The sequence below is a fragment of the Nyctereutes procyonoides genome, unplaced genomic scaffold (genome assembly GCF_905146905.1).
Source record: "Nyctereutes procyonoides isolate TBG_1078 unplaced genomic scaffold, NYPRO_anot_genome, whole genome shotgun sequence".
Taxonomy (NCBI): Eukaryota; Metazoa; Chordata; class Mammalia; order Carnivora; family Canidae; genus Nyctereutes; species Nyctereutes procyonoides.
The window spans coordinates 17,322,910-17,339,497 of NW_026575155.1; positions in this window are offsets into that span (position 1 = coordinate 17,322,910).

Here is a 16,588-nt window from a genome sequence, read left to right on the forward strand (position 1 = left end):
AAATAGAAATTACTTTGTGTGAAATTTTTGGATAAATAATTTATTCAGAGTTAGGAACGTGGTTTATAAAGTAAGTAAATGTATCAAGTCACTCCTAGGCCACATTATTTTAATTGCAGAAGAGCATTTATCTGTGGAGAAGGTGAGAAAGTAGAGGCAGGAAGTAGAAGCCTGAGGAGACCGTGGCAGCCGCGCGGCCGGCAGGTCCCCCACCGGGCCACCACCCGCGGCTTCCGCCCACCCGGGGGACCCCGCACCCGGGGCCGGCCCTGCGCTCGCCCGAGGCCCCCCTGGTGGTGGCCAGCGTCCGTGGGGGCCCGGCCCGGGGCCCTGGCACCCCTCCCTCCGCCCCCAGAAGCGTCTGTGGTCCTCCCAGGTTCGCATCATGGAAAACGTGCGTTGGGTCACTTGTAAATAATCAGAGGCAGCACGCGGGCAGCGGTCCCGCGCCCAGGCAGGTGTCCAAGCAGTATTTCATGTCGAGGGTCTCGGAGGATCCGCAGGGGCCGCTGCACAAACCACAGCCCCAAACCCCCCTCTTCCTGTCTCCGAATCTAACGGGCGTGGAGGGCCGTCCAGACCTTCACAGGATGGAAATAGAATCGATCAAGTAGATAGACTCGTTCTTAGGAAATGCCACTGACGGCGTATTTTTAAATTATTCTTTCCAGCTTTTATCAAAGACGATGTGTGAAAGTCAGTATTGAGGCTGGGAGCTGGTGAGGCCGCGCGCCGCGGGCGTCGTCCCACCAGGGCCTGGACGCTGGTAGTCACGGCAGGGAAGGGGTGCTGCTGGCCGCCGGGGTGCCCGGGCCGAGCCAGCAGCCGGCCAGGAGTGTGGGCCCGGGGCCGGGGCCGCCTCGGCCTGAGCCCAGCGATCTGCACCAGTTGCCTTGTTGCTTCCACTCAGGATCAGACAGGAGCCCGACCGGGCTTCCTGCCCCGTTTGCATGAAGTGGGGGGTCTGGTGGGTGCTGTAGGCAGAGACGGGGTCCCCGCCCCAGCTCGACGGACTCAGAGCACGCGCAGCAGGAGCGCAGCGGCTGGTGTCCCCTCGCCCACACCCCACGCGCTCAGAGCAGGAGACTCGGAGCCGCCAGGTCCCCGGCGGTGGCACCCGGGGCGCGTGGAGCCGCGGGGCTGGCGCCGCAGGGTCGCCCACACCAGCCGCCTGCCTGCAGCAGCGCTCGCCCGGCCCGTGGGGCGGTGGGGGGTGTGGCCGAGCAGGAGGGGTGTCAGCTGGTGTGGCCGCCGTCCCCACGGAGACGCTCCCGCGCGCGGAACATCCGTGAGCCGCTGCGTTTTTACTCTCTCTATAAATGGTATTTTTTCTAATGGGGATTGGGAGATGGACTTAGTTTTTAAAAAAAAAAACACGTGGATTTTGATGAAAAGTTGAGTGGAAACATGTTGCACAAACGTACGAACCCTTCCCGGTCTGTCCGGCTGCCTCCGTCCCGTCAGGTGACCGCGAGGTCCTCACGGTCCCCGCGCCCCGAGCAGAGTGGGGCCGACCGTGCTGGCGCCGCGTGGACCCGCGGGCGTCGGGGGACGGAGGGCCCCGAGCACCTGAGCACCTGAGCACCTGCGGGGGCCTCGGCCCGGGGCTGCGGCCGCATGTCCGAGCAGAGCGGGGCCGACCTGCGGGCTCCTCCAGCGCTTTCCAGGGTCCCCTCGGAGGCCCAGCGCCCGGGGCGCCCTTCCTCCAGCCTGACAGCGCCCGTAATCAGGACTCTAGGGACTTAAAGATCTGACACAGCCAAGGACTGGATTTTTTGCGAAAAATCTTCCATTTTGAAGCCATTTTGACCGGTGGGGGGTGGCGGTTCTCTTCCGTTTTGTTCGCCAAACCTGACCTGCTCGCTCCGGGAAGCCCCCGCCGTCGTGGGGTGTCCAGGCCCGCGGGCACCTGTCCCGCCAGCGGCAGGTGTGGGGGTCGGGTGTCCCTGCGCCCACGTCAGCCCCGCCCCCCCCCCAGGCCAGGGACCCCACAGAGCCCCAGGTCCCATTCTGAATCAGAGGCTTATTGATTCATTTAATCAAATCAAAACCAGTTGTTTTGTTTTAAAACGTGCAAGCCGGCGTCTCAGCAGGCGTTCGTGTCTCTGGAACGTGTTGTTACCCCACAGGCTCCCCGATACCCAGACCACAGGATCGCTGCCTTCGTGGTAAAGACGGTGTTTCTTGTCGTTTGCAACAGCGGGGGGCGGGGGGGACCGAGGGGATCGGTGCGCGCCGCCCCGTCCAGACCGTCCACCCCGACCCTGAATCATCTAGGGAAGTAGAGTCAGCTGGCTTTCCCACCTCCCAAATCCGTGAAATTAGAGAATCTCGCAAAAGATCCCTTTTATCAACCCCAAACTGTGTGAGTGGAAAGGGCGGGGTGGCCGTGACCGCGCGTGTCCAGTGTTGTGTGTCCTCGTCGCCTGGCGTGTCCCGCGCCCCCTCCCCAGCCACCCGGCCGGTCACGACCCCGGGGCCCCCGCGGAGGACAGGGTCGGACTCCATCCTGACGCTTGGCTCCTCTGGTGCGGCCGTGCACACCTGTCGCCGTTGGCGGGGACGAGCCCCCCGCCCCGAGACCGCGTCGCTTGGCCACGCCGTGGGCTGCTGGTGCTTCGGGAGCCGCCGCCCGTGCCCCGGACGCGACCACGAAGGGTTCAAGGCGGTCTGTGGAGTGTCCCCAGAGCGAGCCCGTGAGCAGCTTGCTTCTCCAGATACTGGGTCGTATGCTTTTATTTTGTTTTATTTTAGAATCTGGACACTTTATATGAATGTAATTCAGCCAACACCCCTGTCGCCGAGCCCCCGGTTCCTCCGTATGTATATTGATGTATATACCACGCGTTACGACCTGCATGAGCCCCCCTCGCACCCAGACCAGCCGGAACCAAGCATGAGACGCTGTCCTACAGACAAAGGATTGGAGATGTTCTCAATAAAAGACACAGTGTTCCACCAGCGAGCGTGCCGGGTCTTCTCTCTGTCCCTGTGCACCCCCCCCCCGCCCCTCCAGCCGCCCCCCCCGGCCTGGCACTGCCCCCCCCCGCACTCGGGCCCTTCCCCTGAGCACCGGGACCCTGGGCGCACGTCCCGCCCACTCCTGGGGAGGACAGCGACGCTCGCCCCCGCTGACCTGCCGACCTGGGGGGACGTGGGTGGGGAGAGCCGGGCACCGGGATGCAGGGGCCGTGCAGCCACCGGGTCACAGGCGGGCCTCATCCTCAAGACCAAGGGGCTGGCGGGATTTGCACTTCGAGGTAAAGAAGCGCGGATGCTCTGCGTACAAGCACGTGCGCAAGTCTGGAGGGGCCGAGTCAGGTCTCGCGTGAACGACTGGGGACTCGGGGTGATTTCAGTTTAGTTTTGCTTTTTTTTTTAAGCTTCCCCATTTGTCTGACGTTTCTACGGTAAAGTGAAAAAGAAACAGGAAAATGTTTGTTAAAGGTCAAAATCCCCATACGAATAAAAAGCACCGTTATTTAACAAATAATTTGCCCACTTTTGCATCAATCTTGATTCTGTTCTTTTCCCACAATAAAAGCAACATTAAAATGAAAATATGTGGGGCGCCCCTGGGGGCTCGGTCGGTGGAGCCGCTGACTCCTGGCTCCGGCACAGGCCGTGGTCTCAGGTTGTGGGATGGAGCCCGGCGTCCGGGGTCTCCGGCTCAACAGGGAGTCGGCTTGGGATTCTCTCCCTCTCCCTCTGCCCCTCCCCCTCCAATAAATAAATAAACCTTAAAAAATAAATTGCAGGGATCCCTGGGTGGCGCAGCGGTTTAGCGCCTGCCTTTGGCCCAGGGCGTGATCCTGGACACCCGGGATCGAATCCCACGTCGGGCTCCCGGTGCATGGAGCCTGCTTCTCCCTCTGCCTGTGTCTCTGCCTCTCTCTCTCTCTGTGACTATCATAAATAAATAAAAATTAAAAAAAAAATAAATAAATTGCAATGAAAATATGTAACATAAAAAGACAGACTAAGCGGAGAGGGACCGGGACAGCATGCCCTCTGCAAGTTCGCCCTCGGAAAGCTTTTCCCCGAGGATGCGCCTGTTGGATGAGCCTCGAGGTGCTCGCTTGACCGTGTCCCTGGGCGCCCGCGGGGCGGGGGGGGGCAGATCCTCAGCGGGACAAGCACCGCCCCACCCGAGGGGCCTCCCTTGGGGAAAGACAATAAAAATACGCCAGATGCACCAGGGGCTGGGGAGGGGGGGGGCCGTGAGCCTGGCCCAGGACGCACAATGACTTAGTGACCTTTGATATTAGCTACATACTTATATTTTTAAATAATTAAAATGAATAAGTTACTTAATCAGGGCGGAGGGAACGACCCCAGTGAGCCGGCCGAGGCGCCAAAAGCCGAAGGTGCGGGAGTCGGGGAGCCCGGCTGGAGCCGCGGGAGCACTCGCAGTCCTGCTGCTAAAGACGCAGGTGACTCGGGCTCGGCCCGGCCATTTGCTAGTTGCGCCCCGGCTTCGGCTGCGCTCTGTGGGCGCCCCCCCCCACGCCACGGGCACTGCGGGTGCCGCACTCGGAACACGGTGGGGGCCCACCGAGGCCGCACACCTACAGCGCCCCCGGCCACCCTGGGGAGACAAGTCCTCACCGCCTGCGGCCCCGGGGTGGGCAGGGGACCCAGCATCAGCAGATGCCCGCAGGGCCGTCGGCTCCGTGGGGTGCCCCGTGGGGGCCTGCACCATCACACCCGCCACATTCACATCACACCTCGGCACACGCACGTGCCACAGGCGGGGTCAGCTGTCCCAAGGGCCGGGGGTCATTTGGGGCGGGTCAGGGCGCGGGCCGGGCTGCCCCCCCACGCACCCGACATCACCCCACAGGACAGGCCAGCGGCTGGGGACACAGACCCAATAACGGGGGGGTGACAGGCTCTGGGCCGCCCCCCACCCCCGGCTCCCCACCCCTTCCTGCCGCTCGGCACCCGGGGCCACTCCCTCGGGACGTGAGGGTGAGAAGCCCAACTACGAAAAGTGAAATGGCCCGTGTGTGCGCCTCGAGGCTCCGTAAGCGCGTGTGCCTGTATTTTAGGGCAGACGCTCCCGGGGCTTAAAATGAAAATAAAAATTATACGAGGAGAAGAGAACGGGAGGACCCGAGCCTGACCACGGGAGCACAGCCGGGGCCGCCCTGGGGCCCTCGGGTGTGGACGCCTGGGCTCGGTGACCAGGACCGGGGCGTCCCGGGACACGACACGCGAAACCCCACGCACGAGGGGAGACGGCGTCACCTAAGTAGGTCCGCACCAGCGCCCGGAGCTCGTGCAGGTTCTCCCCGCGTCCTGTGTGTGCAGCTTGTCACAAGCAACCTGAAAAGTCTGAGCAGAGACCTTCTGACGCCATGTGACGTGGCATCTGGGTGCTCGCGGCTTTGGGCCCGCGCTGCCCGCCGCCTGCGCCTCCATCGTCCACTTGTCCCGGGAAAGGCAAGCGCGTGGGGCCAGCCGGCTCGGCTCGCTCGGGGCTGTCCCTGCCCGCCGCGGGTCCTGCACCCTGTGTGACCGCTGCCAGCGGCGGCCCCGGGACTCAAGCGAGCCGAGCAGGCGGCACCCCGGGGACGGCGGGGGAGCCGGGTGTCGGGAGGGGCGCTGGGCAGGACGCGGTCGCTCTGTGCTGCCAGGCGTGGCCCCGACAACCCAGAATTTCAAGACTGGGGAACAGCCACGTGCCAAAGGCTGGCGAGCCGGGGACCGTCCATCCCGGGCCTCCCTCGCTCCACCCCCAGGGACGTGCCGATCTGATTACTCGTGGCAAACGCGCCACGGGCCCCTCTCCTCATTTATAAACTTTTACAGGTGAATTGGACGCTTCTAACTAGACTGCAAACACGTTGCAGGCAGGCGCCGCCCCCAGACGGATGAAGCTGAGCAATGTATGCCTCTCTTCTTCATCAAACCTAAAGGAAACGTACGTCATGACTGATAGAGTTAATGAACGAGGGACTTTTAAATGATTTCTTTAAAGATTTCATTTGTTTATTCATGAGACACACACAGAGGCAGAGACACAGGCAGAGGGAGAAGCAGGCTCCATGCAGGGAGCCCGGTGCGGGACTCGATCCCGGGACCCCGGGGTCACGCCCTGAGCCGGAGGCAGATGCTCACCCGCTGAACCACCCGGGCTGCCCTTAAAATGATTTTTATACCTTATTCTTATTTACTCTTTAGCTCCCGGAGTGATACTCAATGTACATATAAACACAAAGATCTAGATCAGTCCCCTCAGTAAATAACCTAAGCACCTGCCTACACATTTCATTAAATGTGTAAATTTCTTACAAAGAAAACCAGCATAGAGACTCATGTTCTTTCAATGGCATGTTATAAAGTGGGTCAATTAAATTGAATCTACATGTTTTCGATGTTGGCTGCCTCCAGTAATTTATCTCATAGGGTATGTTCTACGATTCTATTTCTCGGTGTTTTTCTTTTGGAATATCCCTAGAAAAGTATGTTAATACTTTCATTTCAATTGAAAAAGTGGGTCAGACTTCACTCGACAGAAAATAAGTCTTAATTTGGTTCAATGGTTTGACAAGAAGAATGAGATCACAGAGGGGACATTGGCCATAAATGCAATGAACTGAATTAACCTGCAGCTCCAAGTTCCAATGAAATACATTTAAGATAGTGGCCTGATAAAAGACTTTTACTTAAAAACTTAGCTGGCATAAAAGCAATTAAACTAACACTTCAATGTCCCCAAGTCCCCTTAGAACGTGTGAGATGGAAGAAACAAGGTACCACCACGTGACAGAGAATCATGGATGAATGGCAGCCCCTTGATAATGTGGGCAAAGCCTGTAAACATCCCCAAATTGACGATGACAAGATACATACTTATAAAGGCCAAGAGGATTATATCCTTTGCTTTCAAAACACTGCAACAAGAGGCTAGTTGAACTTCAGTTATTACATATACTTATTATACATGTACGTTATCATATACATTCTATGACATTTTTTTTCCAGACAAACTTGTGATTTCGGGAATATTATGTAGGAGTAAAGGAGGAATGTGGAAGATAACATGGAAAGTATTGGGGATACTGCAGGGTGGATGGGAACAGTGGGTTTTGGACGGTGGGTGTGGATACAGAAAGGGGGAGAGTGGAAGTTGGATGAGGAAAGTCAGTGTTGGAAGGTGGTGGTGGTGGATGGTGTACGATGGAGGTGGGTGATGGAAGGCGGAAGGTGGATGGATGGTGGAAGGTGGATGATGGAACGTGGATGGTGGAAGGTGGAAGGTGGATGGTGGATGGTGGAAGGGGAATGATGGAAGGTGGATGGTGGAATGTGGAAGTTTTGATGGAAGGTGGAAAGTGGATGGTTGAAGGTGGTTGATGGAAGGTAGATGATGGAGGGTGGACGGTGGAAGGTGGATGATGGAAGTTGGATGATGGAAGGTGGAAGGCGGATGCTGGAAGGAGGAAGGTGGATGCTGGAAGGTGGAAGGTGGATGATGGAAGGTCAAAGGTGGAAGGTGGAGGTGGATGATGGATGGTGGAAGGGGAATGATGGAAGGTGGATGTTTGAAGGTGGTTGATGGAAGGTGTATGATGGAAGGTGGAAGGTGGATCATGGAAGGTGGATGATGGAGGGTGGAAGGTGCATGGTGGAAGGTGTAGGTGGAGGATTGAAGGTGGATAATGGAAGCAGGAAGGCTGATGGTGGAAAGTGGATGATGGAATGTGGATGGTTGAAGGTGGTTGATGAAAGGTGGAAGGTGGATCATGGAAGGTCAAAGGCGGAAGGTGGAGGGTGGATGGAAGGTGGATGATCGAAGGTGGAAGGTGGATGGTGGAAAGTGTTGGGTGGAAGGTGGAAAGTGGAGGCCGATGGTGGAAGGTGGAAGGTGGATGACGGAAGAGGAAGGTGGATGGTGGAAGCTGGAAGATGGCTGGTTAGTGGTGGAAAGTTAATGGATATTAAAGGTGGTCCTGGGACCGGGCGTCTCCTGCTGGGTCTTATGTTTCCTTGAGTTCCAGACAGTCAAAGTGACAGGGGAGCAGAGGACCCAAGTGGCCTGTGAGCCGCCGTGACCCTATACCTGTTGGAGCAGCAATCATGAGGCTGTGGGTCACCCGGGGTGCAGCAGGGACACAGTGGTGTGCAGCCCGTGCAGGGGGCGCACGACCCGGGTGCATCGGGAGCCCAGCTCGCTGGGTCACAAGTGCATACATGTGATGGAGGAGTGGGAGGGTTACTTTATGTTTTAATATTTTGTAAATCCTATAATCAAAAGATTTAGCTGCCGGCGCCTCCCCACCAGGCGCCCTTCGCCCAGTGTGTGCAGGGCGCTTGGTCAGCCCAGGCCCCGGGGTCCAGTCCAGGCTCCCTCCCCTTGCCAGATGCTCCCAGGACCCCCCACCCCCACCCCAGGTCACCGCTGGCCCCTCGCTGGGCTGCCCTGGGGCCGGTGGGGCTCAGTCCGGGCCGGCCGTGTGCTTCCTTCCCTGTGCTCCGCGCCGAGTACGCTCCCCTCCCGTGTGCTCCCTGTCCCCAGTGCTCCCTACCCTGTGCTCCCCTCCCCCTGTGCTCCCCCCCATTTGCTCCCTCCCTGTGTGCTCCACCCCGTGTTCCCGACCACACCAGCTGGCAGGGCTGGCAGTGCTGTAACAGCACGTGTATTTCTGGGTGACAGCAAGTACTGTGTTTTAAGACGCGGGGGGGGGGGCGGGGGTGACCAGGCCTGCCCCGCCCCCCTGCGCAGTCCCAGGCCCCAGTGCTCTGGAAGTCTCCAGCCCATCCCCAGCCCTGGCCCTGGTCAGCCCAGGCTAACATCTGTCCCCTGATGCTCTGGGGCAGGTCGTGGGGGAGGAGGGCGAGGGGCCGTGACTGCAGGGGTGGCTGCAGCCTCAGCCCCGGATGGGACCGTGGAGGCGGGGGCCCCCTGGAGCGGGTTGCGGGGCAGCTTGCACCATCCCAGCAGCAACAGCTCTGCGGGTTCAGACCTCCCTGCAGGCAGATCTGCAAACCCCACGGCCCCAACCCGAACCCCCACCCCCCGCTGCCTCCAGTGGTGGCATCACTGGTGTGCAGGGTCCGGGGCAGCAAAGAGCGTGGGCAGCCACGCGGTGCTCAGAGCCCGTGGCCCGACCCCTTGACCGTGGACCCACCTCCTGGGGGCGCGAGCTTGGGTGCATGGCTGTGTCCCTCCCCGACAGGTGTTGCCCAGCGCGGCCTCCAGGTGCGTGGGGAGGGGCCGGTCGCTACGAGGTGGGTCCCCGAGTGCTGGCGGCCACAGCAGAGGCCCACGGGGAATCCCCCGCAGCAAAGTGGCTGCGGCGCCGAGGGTCAATCGCAGCGGGTTAAGGGCAGCGGCTCTTCTTCCAATGGGAATTTGTTCCTTCAGGGCCCTGGGGCGGGCGGGGCCGGGCGGGTCACCAGGTGGTTGTCACCCCCTGGGCCTGCGCCCGCTTCGGTGGATGAGCCCACAGGGTCCAGGGCGGTCATGGTCGTGGCCACGGGGTGTCCACGTCCTGCCCGCGGTGGGTGGCTTTGCAGGGACCCCCGCCTGCCCAGTGCCACGGGCCTGGTGGCCCCTATGGCGACGGCAGGGCCCCCGCAAGCAGCCCAGGCTCGCGGGCCGACACGTGAGCCAGCAGAGCCACGCAAGCCCAGCGAACACGCTGCCCGCACATTTACACGCGTCTCGCTGAGCCTGATCCTACAGGCGGTGCTCCCAGCACCGGGATGTGCTCTGCCGACTGCAAGTCACCCCCGCTGCCGCCTCGGGGTCTTGCCGGCCTCGGCAGTGTTGCTCGCGTCGGGAGGCGCCGTCACGCACCCACACGCTCCCCTCACCGCGCATTTGGTCGAGGGGTGCAGCGGCGAGCCGGGCCGGGCGGCCTCCCACGCGGGACCCCGGCTGCAGGACTGCCCGGCCCAACCGCACCCACGGCAATAATAGCCGCGACTGAGCGCGATGGGCAGAGGCTGGGGCGCCGGCAGATTCTGGAGGAATCGGGGCTCCAGGCCGTGCAGAACCCCGTAAAGTAAAACCGCCCCGGGTGGGCGCCCCACGCCCAGGTGTCCTACCAGAAGGTGCGGCGCGGGGAGCGGGAGCCCTCCCAGCCTGGCCCCCGGCAGCCCGGTGATTCGTTGGCTTCGAAGGTCCGTGACACGTGTTCGATCGGCTGCCGGTCCTGCCCCCCGCCGAGCCCCTACGCGACCCTCACGACCCTCACGTTGAGCCCTCGGGCGGGCAGGGGTCCAGAGTCTCCGCCCCACTGGCACGAGAGAAGCCCTGCAGCTCAGGGGAGCCCCCGGGCCACGCAGACCTCGCCCCTGCATGGGGGCACCAGCCCGCACCCCCAACCCCTGCCCCCGGGAACCGGGCCGAGGACGACACAGAAATGGGGGGGGGGATCGCGCTCGGGGAGGACACTGTCCCCACATGGAGAAAAACAGGACGTGACCCTGGATTACCTGGGGGCGTCGGGGCGGGAGGCAGATGTTGGGGCCGGGGCTTCGCTGAGCAGGGCCGTGTGCCCAACCCCGCCGCGGGCACCGAGGCTGCTCCTGCCGAGCGCAGGCTCCTGACCTGCAGGTGGGGGTGGGGGGTACTGGTGCCAGGGGACCCCGCTGCACCCTGGGGTCGGCAGGGCGTGAGGGGCTCCGGGGCCGCGGTCAGCAGGGGGCCTGGGGGCCCAACTCCAGCAGCCAGTGCGGCCCTGGGGCCTTTTAATTGGAGGTTTGTCTCCTTCCTGGGACACGGGGTCCCTGCCATCTGGGTCCGGTCCCACTTGCCCGGGCTGTTCCCTAAGCCGGGCCCGCCCTTCCCCTCTCCCCACCTTTCCGTCAGATGCTGTGTCTTCGGGTCAACGTCCTCCCGTCCTCCCCGGAAACTAGGAGACGGGACCAGTGCCCGTCCTCTGCCTCTGCCGGGGACCCTGCGCCTCCCCCCAGGCCCCGGTGCCTCGCTCGCTGCACTGCCCCCTCCTCTGGTCCCGCCCCGCCGCCCCCATGCCCTCCCCCATGCCCCCCCCCAGCCCTCACACCCCCACTGCCCTGTAGCCCTTATCCCTTCCCCCCTCCTTCCCAGCCGTCATCCCCCCCACTGTCCCCGTAGCCCTCCCCCATGTCCCTCCCCCTCCTCCCTATAGCCCTCACCCCCACCTACGCCAAGCCCTTCACCCCTGTCACCCCCGTAGCCATCACCCCTGCCACCCCCTGTAGCCCCCACACCTGGTGCCCCCTCTCCTGCTCACTCCCTCCCCACACTGACCCCCCCCACCCCCTGGAGCTGAGGCTCCCGGGGACCCCTCCTGGCTGCGCGGCCTCCTTGCCCCCAGTGCCCTCCGAGCCTCGTCAGCTCCTGTGGGACGTCGTCCCCTCTGCAGGCCCCCTAGGCGGGCAGGACCCAAGGTCCGGGGGCGCTGTCTGCCGTGTTTCCTTGCCGGACCCCATCTGCGTTGTGCCCTGGTTCTCGAGGGGCAGCTCTGCAGGTGACGTGTGTCCGCGGCAGGAGCTTGGGGACGCTGCCCGGCTCCTGGCTTCACCCAGGGTCCTCGCTGTCCCAGCCCCGCCTTGGCTCCCAGGGCTCCGGGGACGCCGCTCTGCGTGTCTTCTGGTTTCAGCTATTGGCCTTCCTCGGGCCTCGGGACGGCGAGGCTGGAGCCTGGAGGCGGCACCTCTGTGCCCGAGCGCTCGGCCCGCGGCCCTTGTCACGCTGTCAGTCAGCTCACGGCGGCTTAGCTGCGCGTTGAGTCTGCTGCTTAGCTCTCGTCCTTCAAGAAGTTCAGTCGCTGTGCTCTCGTTCCTGGAGGTCGCACGTCGTGCCGGGAGGCTCCTGTCCCCTGGGAGGCTCTCCTTCGCTTCCGTGAACCGCATCCCTCGGGGTCCCCCCTGGCGCCCGCTGCGCTGCTCCCCAGGCGCCCGTGAGCCACGTTCATGCACGCGGGGACCGTGGAGGTGGACCCCGGGCAGCCCCTGGGGAGCCAGTGCGTGTGCGTGTGAGTGTGTGCGTGTGCGCGCGTGTGAACATGTGTGCATGTGTGAGTGCATGAGCATGTGTGTGAGCGTGTGCGTGTGTGAGCGTGTTTGCCTGTGCGAGCGTGTGTGCATGTGCATGTGTGTGCGTGTGTGAGCATGTGTGGCTGAGCATGAGCGTGTGTGAGCGCGTGTGTGTGACCCTGTGTGCACCCACACCCACGCGCTTCACATTCTAAGCCGATGGCTTGTGGTTGAAATGACGGGGCCTCCAGTGTTTGCTGCTCAGCCGGGTGCGGGTGCGGGTGCGGGGGGCCGACCCCCTGCCGCTGTCCGTGCCCCGCGGGTCTCCCCGGCGCACTCCTCCCGGGGCTCCGGGCTCAACACGGGACCCCGTTCTGCGGTCCTGCCCCCGTGGGCCCCACACGGCTCCTTGCCACTTGCCTGCAGTTCACGGCAGCCGGGCGGGGTCCGTGGGGCTCAGAGGCCGCGCACGCGGGGCGCCCGAGCTTTGCGAGGTGCCCTCACCTCCCGCTGCGCCTCGCCCGCAAACACAGCTTCCGAAGCTGCTTGTTGGGCATTTTCAGGCCTCAGCCCCGGGGGGGCGCTGCCCCCCACACCACGGCCGCCACGTCCCTGCGAGGCCCTGCGCCCCGCGCCCCGAGCGGCAGCAAGGCCCTCTGGCGCCCAGGCTCCCCGTGTCCCCGCCCAGCGCGGCGCCCGCCTCTCCTCCCCGTCTCTCTCGTCCTGCCCACCCGGACCGCCCGCCCCTGCCCCGCGGCCTCCTTCGGCCAAGCTGCTGCCTCCCTGCGGAGCTCCTGTCGCCGTCGCTGGGGCCACCTGCAGGCCTGCTTCCTGGCCTGGCGCCCCGGGAGGCCGATGGGGCCTGCGTGGGTGAGGCCCCGGAGCAGCCCCGGAGGGTTGGCTACACCGTGGGGGGCGCTCGCCGGGGGGAGCCGCTGTCGGGGGGCACCTGCCCTGCGGCCGCCGTACACACAGGCCGTGGGGGTCCCGTGTCCCCGCCGGGAGGCGGGCAGGGCCAGGGGCGCAGAGCCTGTTGTTTGTCTTGCTTGTTCAGGGACAAGCCCAGATGACATCTCAGCCCCCGTGGGCTCGTCCCCAAGGCGCTCAGCTGCCCGAGGCAGCCCGTGGCCCCGCCGGGAGGAGACGGCCCGGAGGATGCGACGCTGCCCTAGTTTGTCCTGAAAGGGCCTTTTAATAGAAACAAGAGATTGGGTTTGTGGCACCAGCCCTCATTAGTCACTAATGTGGCCGCCGGGGCCCGGGGACGGCGGGAACAGCTGGCCCCCGGAGCCCAGGGAACGAGTCACCCCCGAGTCGCCGCAACGTTAGCTCCGGGCCACTGAGTCCGCGCGTCCGGCTCCAGCCAGGCCCCCGCCCGGGGACCCCCACGCAGGCTCCGGAGACAGATGCCTCCCGCCCAGCCTCCCCTGGGCTGTGGCCCTGCTTCCCATCTGCACCCCTTCCCGCAAGTTCTGCTCCCCGTGGGGGGTCCTGATCGCCCCTCGGGCCCCAGGAGCCAGGGTCTGGGGACCCCTGAGGACGGGTGCAGCACCACCAGGCGGGCCGAGTGTCCCTGAGGCCATGAGGGGCAGCAGGGCCTCTGGGGAGCCAGGAATGTTCTGGGCCTCAGGGCGCAAGACGCTGCCCCCCAGAATGGGCCACCACGGTCACCACGGTCACCATGACCAGAAGGCGGTTCGTCCCCGGGTCAAACCAGTGAGCCTGAATCCTAACTGGCTTCGTGTTTTCTGGGCACAGTCGCTCGGCTCAGGACCCGGGCCCCGGGTCACGCGGCTCAGCTCCAGGACCAGCCCAGGCCGCCCGGGCCGTGTGCCCGAGGGTCTGAACCCCGGGGGGGGGGGGCGTCACCTGGACGCCCGTGCTTTTGTTCAGATATCGTCCGTGTTCCTGCGTCGTGTGCGAGCACCTGTGTCGCCTGCCGCCCACAGCGCAGCAAATCACCCCAACCTGGGGGGCACGGTCGTCCCCGCTCCCGGGATCCGAGGACCTGGGTGCCAGGGTCTGCCAGCAGGGCGTCAGCCGGGCCGGCGCTGCCATCTCGAGGGCCCCCCTGAGCTGGATCTGATTCTGGGGTCTCCGTGGACGTTGGTGGGCTTCGACTCCTCGTCGGCAGGAAGCCCTGTCGCCATTCCCCGTCCCCTGTGCCTCTGCAGGGGCAGCTCAGGGGCGGCAGTGGGGGGGGGTTCCTGGGAGAGCAGGGGAGGGAGGGAAGGACGGGGAGGGACAGACGGACGCAGGACCGAGGGACCGGGAGGGACGGAGGGAGGGGCACTCACGCCAGCAGAAATAGGAAGCGAAGGGACCCGGCGTCACCAGCTGTTCCTGCGCCAGTGTCCTCGCTGCGCACAGCTGGGCCCTGCCCCCCGGCCCCTGAGCGCAGGAGCTCGGGCCGCGGCCCCCGAGACCTCGGGACATGCAGGGTCCGGGGCTGCCGGCTGTCCTAGAACCGCCCCGGGGGTCGTTCCGGGTATTATCTGCCCCGAGCTACAGACCGGCTCCCAAGTGCAGGCGGACGTGCCCTCCTCCCAGGGGCTTGGGCAGGGCGGGCAGATCCTGCGGGAGCCCACGGGTGGGTTTGTTCTGGAGGGAGGGGCTGCCCCGGGGGACCTCGCCGGGCCGTGGGCTCAGAACCGTCGGGCTGGTCAACACCTCGGCCGTCCCAGCGGGGAGAGGACCCACCGGGACCGAGGCCGGGCCCACGGCGTGTCCCCTGGGCGGTGGGCCCCCGGGATGGCGTCCTGCCCAGAGCGCCAGTGAGCGCCCCGTCCGACGTCCGGGCTGAGCCGGCGCTTCGTGGGGTCAAGATGAGCCAGGCTCTGGGTAAGTGGTCGGGACACGGTCGGGCAGTGAGGACCCTGACAGGGGCCGGGGGGCAGGGGCCAGTCTGCGTGCCGGTGGGGCCTCCCCTCTGCAGGGCTGGGGCTGGCCTGTGGGCAGGCGTGAGCAGGTGTGGGCAGGTGTTGCAGGCGCAGGCAGGCGTGGACAGGTGTGGGCAGGTGTGGGCAGGTGTCGCAGGCACAGGCAGGTATGGGCAGGCATGGGCAGGTGTGGGCAGGTGCAGGTAGGTGTCACAGGTGCAGCAGGCGTGGACAGGTGTGGGCAGGCGTGGGCAGGTACAGACAGGTGTCGCAGGTGCAGACAGGTGTGGGCAGGCGTGGGCAGGTGTGGGCAGGTGTCGCAGGCATGGGCAGGTGCAGGCAGGTGTTGCAGGCACAGGCAGACGTGGACAGGTGTGGGCAGGAGTGGGCAGGCATGGTCAGTGTGGCAGGTGTCGCAGGCACGGGCAGGTGTGGGCAGGTGTGGGCAGGTGTGGGCAGGCGTGGGCAGGTGCAGGCAGGTGTCGCAGGTGCAGGCAGGTGTGGGCAGGCGTGGGCAGGTGTCGCAGGCATGGGCAGGTGCAGGCAGATGCAGGCACAGGCAGGCGTGGACAGGTATGGGCAGGCGTGGACAGGTGTGGGCAGGAGTGGGCAGGCGTGGTCAGTGTGGCAGGTGTCGCAGGCACGGGTAGGTGTGGCCAGGTGTGGCAGGTGTTGCAGGTGTGGACAGGTGTGGGCCAGTGTGGACAGGTGTGGGCAGGACAGCACCCGTGGGGGCTCTGTGCACCTGCTTTACAGGTGGGAGCAGACACCCATCCCAAACCGACGTCCGGCCCAGCCCTGGGGGAAGGGGGTCCAGGACGTCCTCTAAGCAGGTTAGTCACCAGGAAACTGGTGCGTGACCCTGCGCCCGAGGGGACCCGGTGCCCCTGGGCCGAGCCGCGAGGGGGACACAGCGAGTGGCGGCTGGGATGGGGCCCCCGACGGCCGCTGCCCCGCTGTGTGGAGCCCGGGGCCCCGAGGCCCCTCAGGAGCGTCGGCTCGGGGGGACACATGGAGTCCAGGTGCCATCACCCCCACCCCCTGAGGCGGGACCCATACTGCAGAGACCTCGCAGAGACCCGGGTCCCCTAAGGCTCCCGCGCAGTCGCCTCGGCCACGTGTTTTGCCCTGAGTGCCTCGGTTTCCCCCTCTGTGAAGGGGGAGGTGACAGCCTTTAGACATAGTCCACGGCAACACTGACCATGGCCCGCCTGTCCTGCTGGGGGTGCAGGGATGGGTGTGACGGGCCGGGCCGCCTGGCGGTCAGCGGGTGCTGGTCAGGAGCTGGGGTCACCAGGGGACCCGGCCCCCTGCTCTCGCTCCCTGCCTGGCCCTGGGCCTTGGAGCGGCTGGTGGCCCCAGCCCCCTGGAAGCTTCTCCAGGCCGCGGTCAGAGGCCACGCCAGCCCCCTCAGGTGCCCTGCCCGCCGGGGTGCCCGGCCCCCGCACAGCACAGGGGGCGGCACTGGTTCCCCAGCCCCCCCGGCCCTCAGGGACCGCCGGTGAGCTGGGTGTGCTCTGGGTCCCCCCCACCCCCGAGGGTGCACACCGTCCTGGTCAAGGGCACAGTCTGGTTCAAACCACATGGAGAGCGGGAGGAGGGCGGGGTGGGGGGCAGGCGGGGGGGGGGTGCAGGAGCGGGCGGGTCCCCGGGTCTCCCTTGCCGGAGGGAAGAGATGCCGCGGCCTGGGTGCCTGGGCCCCCAGCCCCCACCACCCGCTAACGTGGACGCGG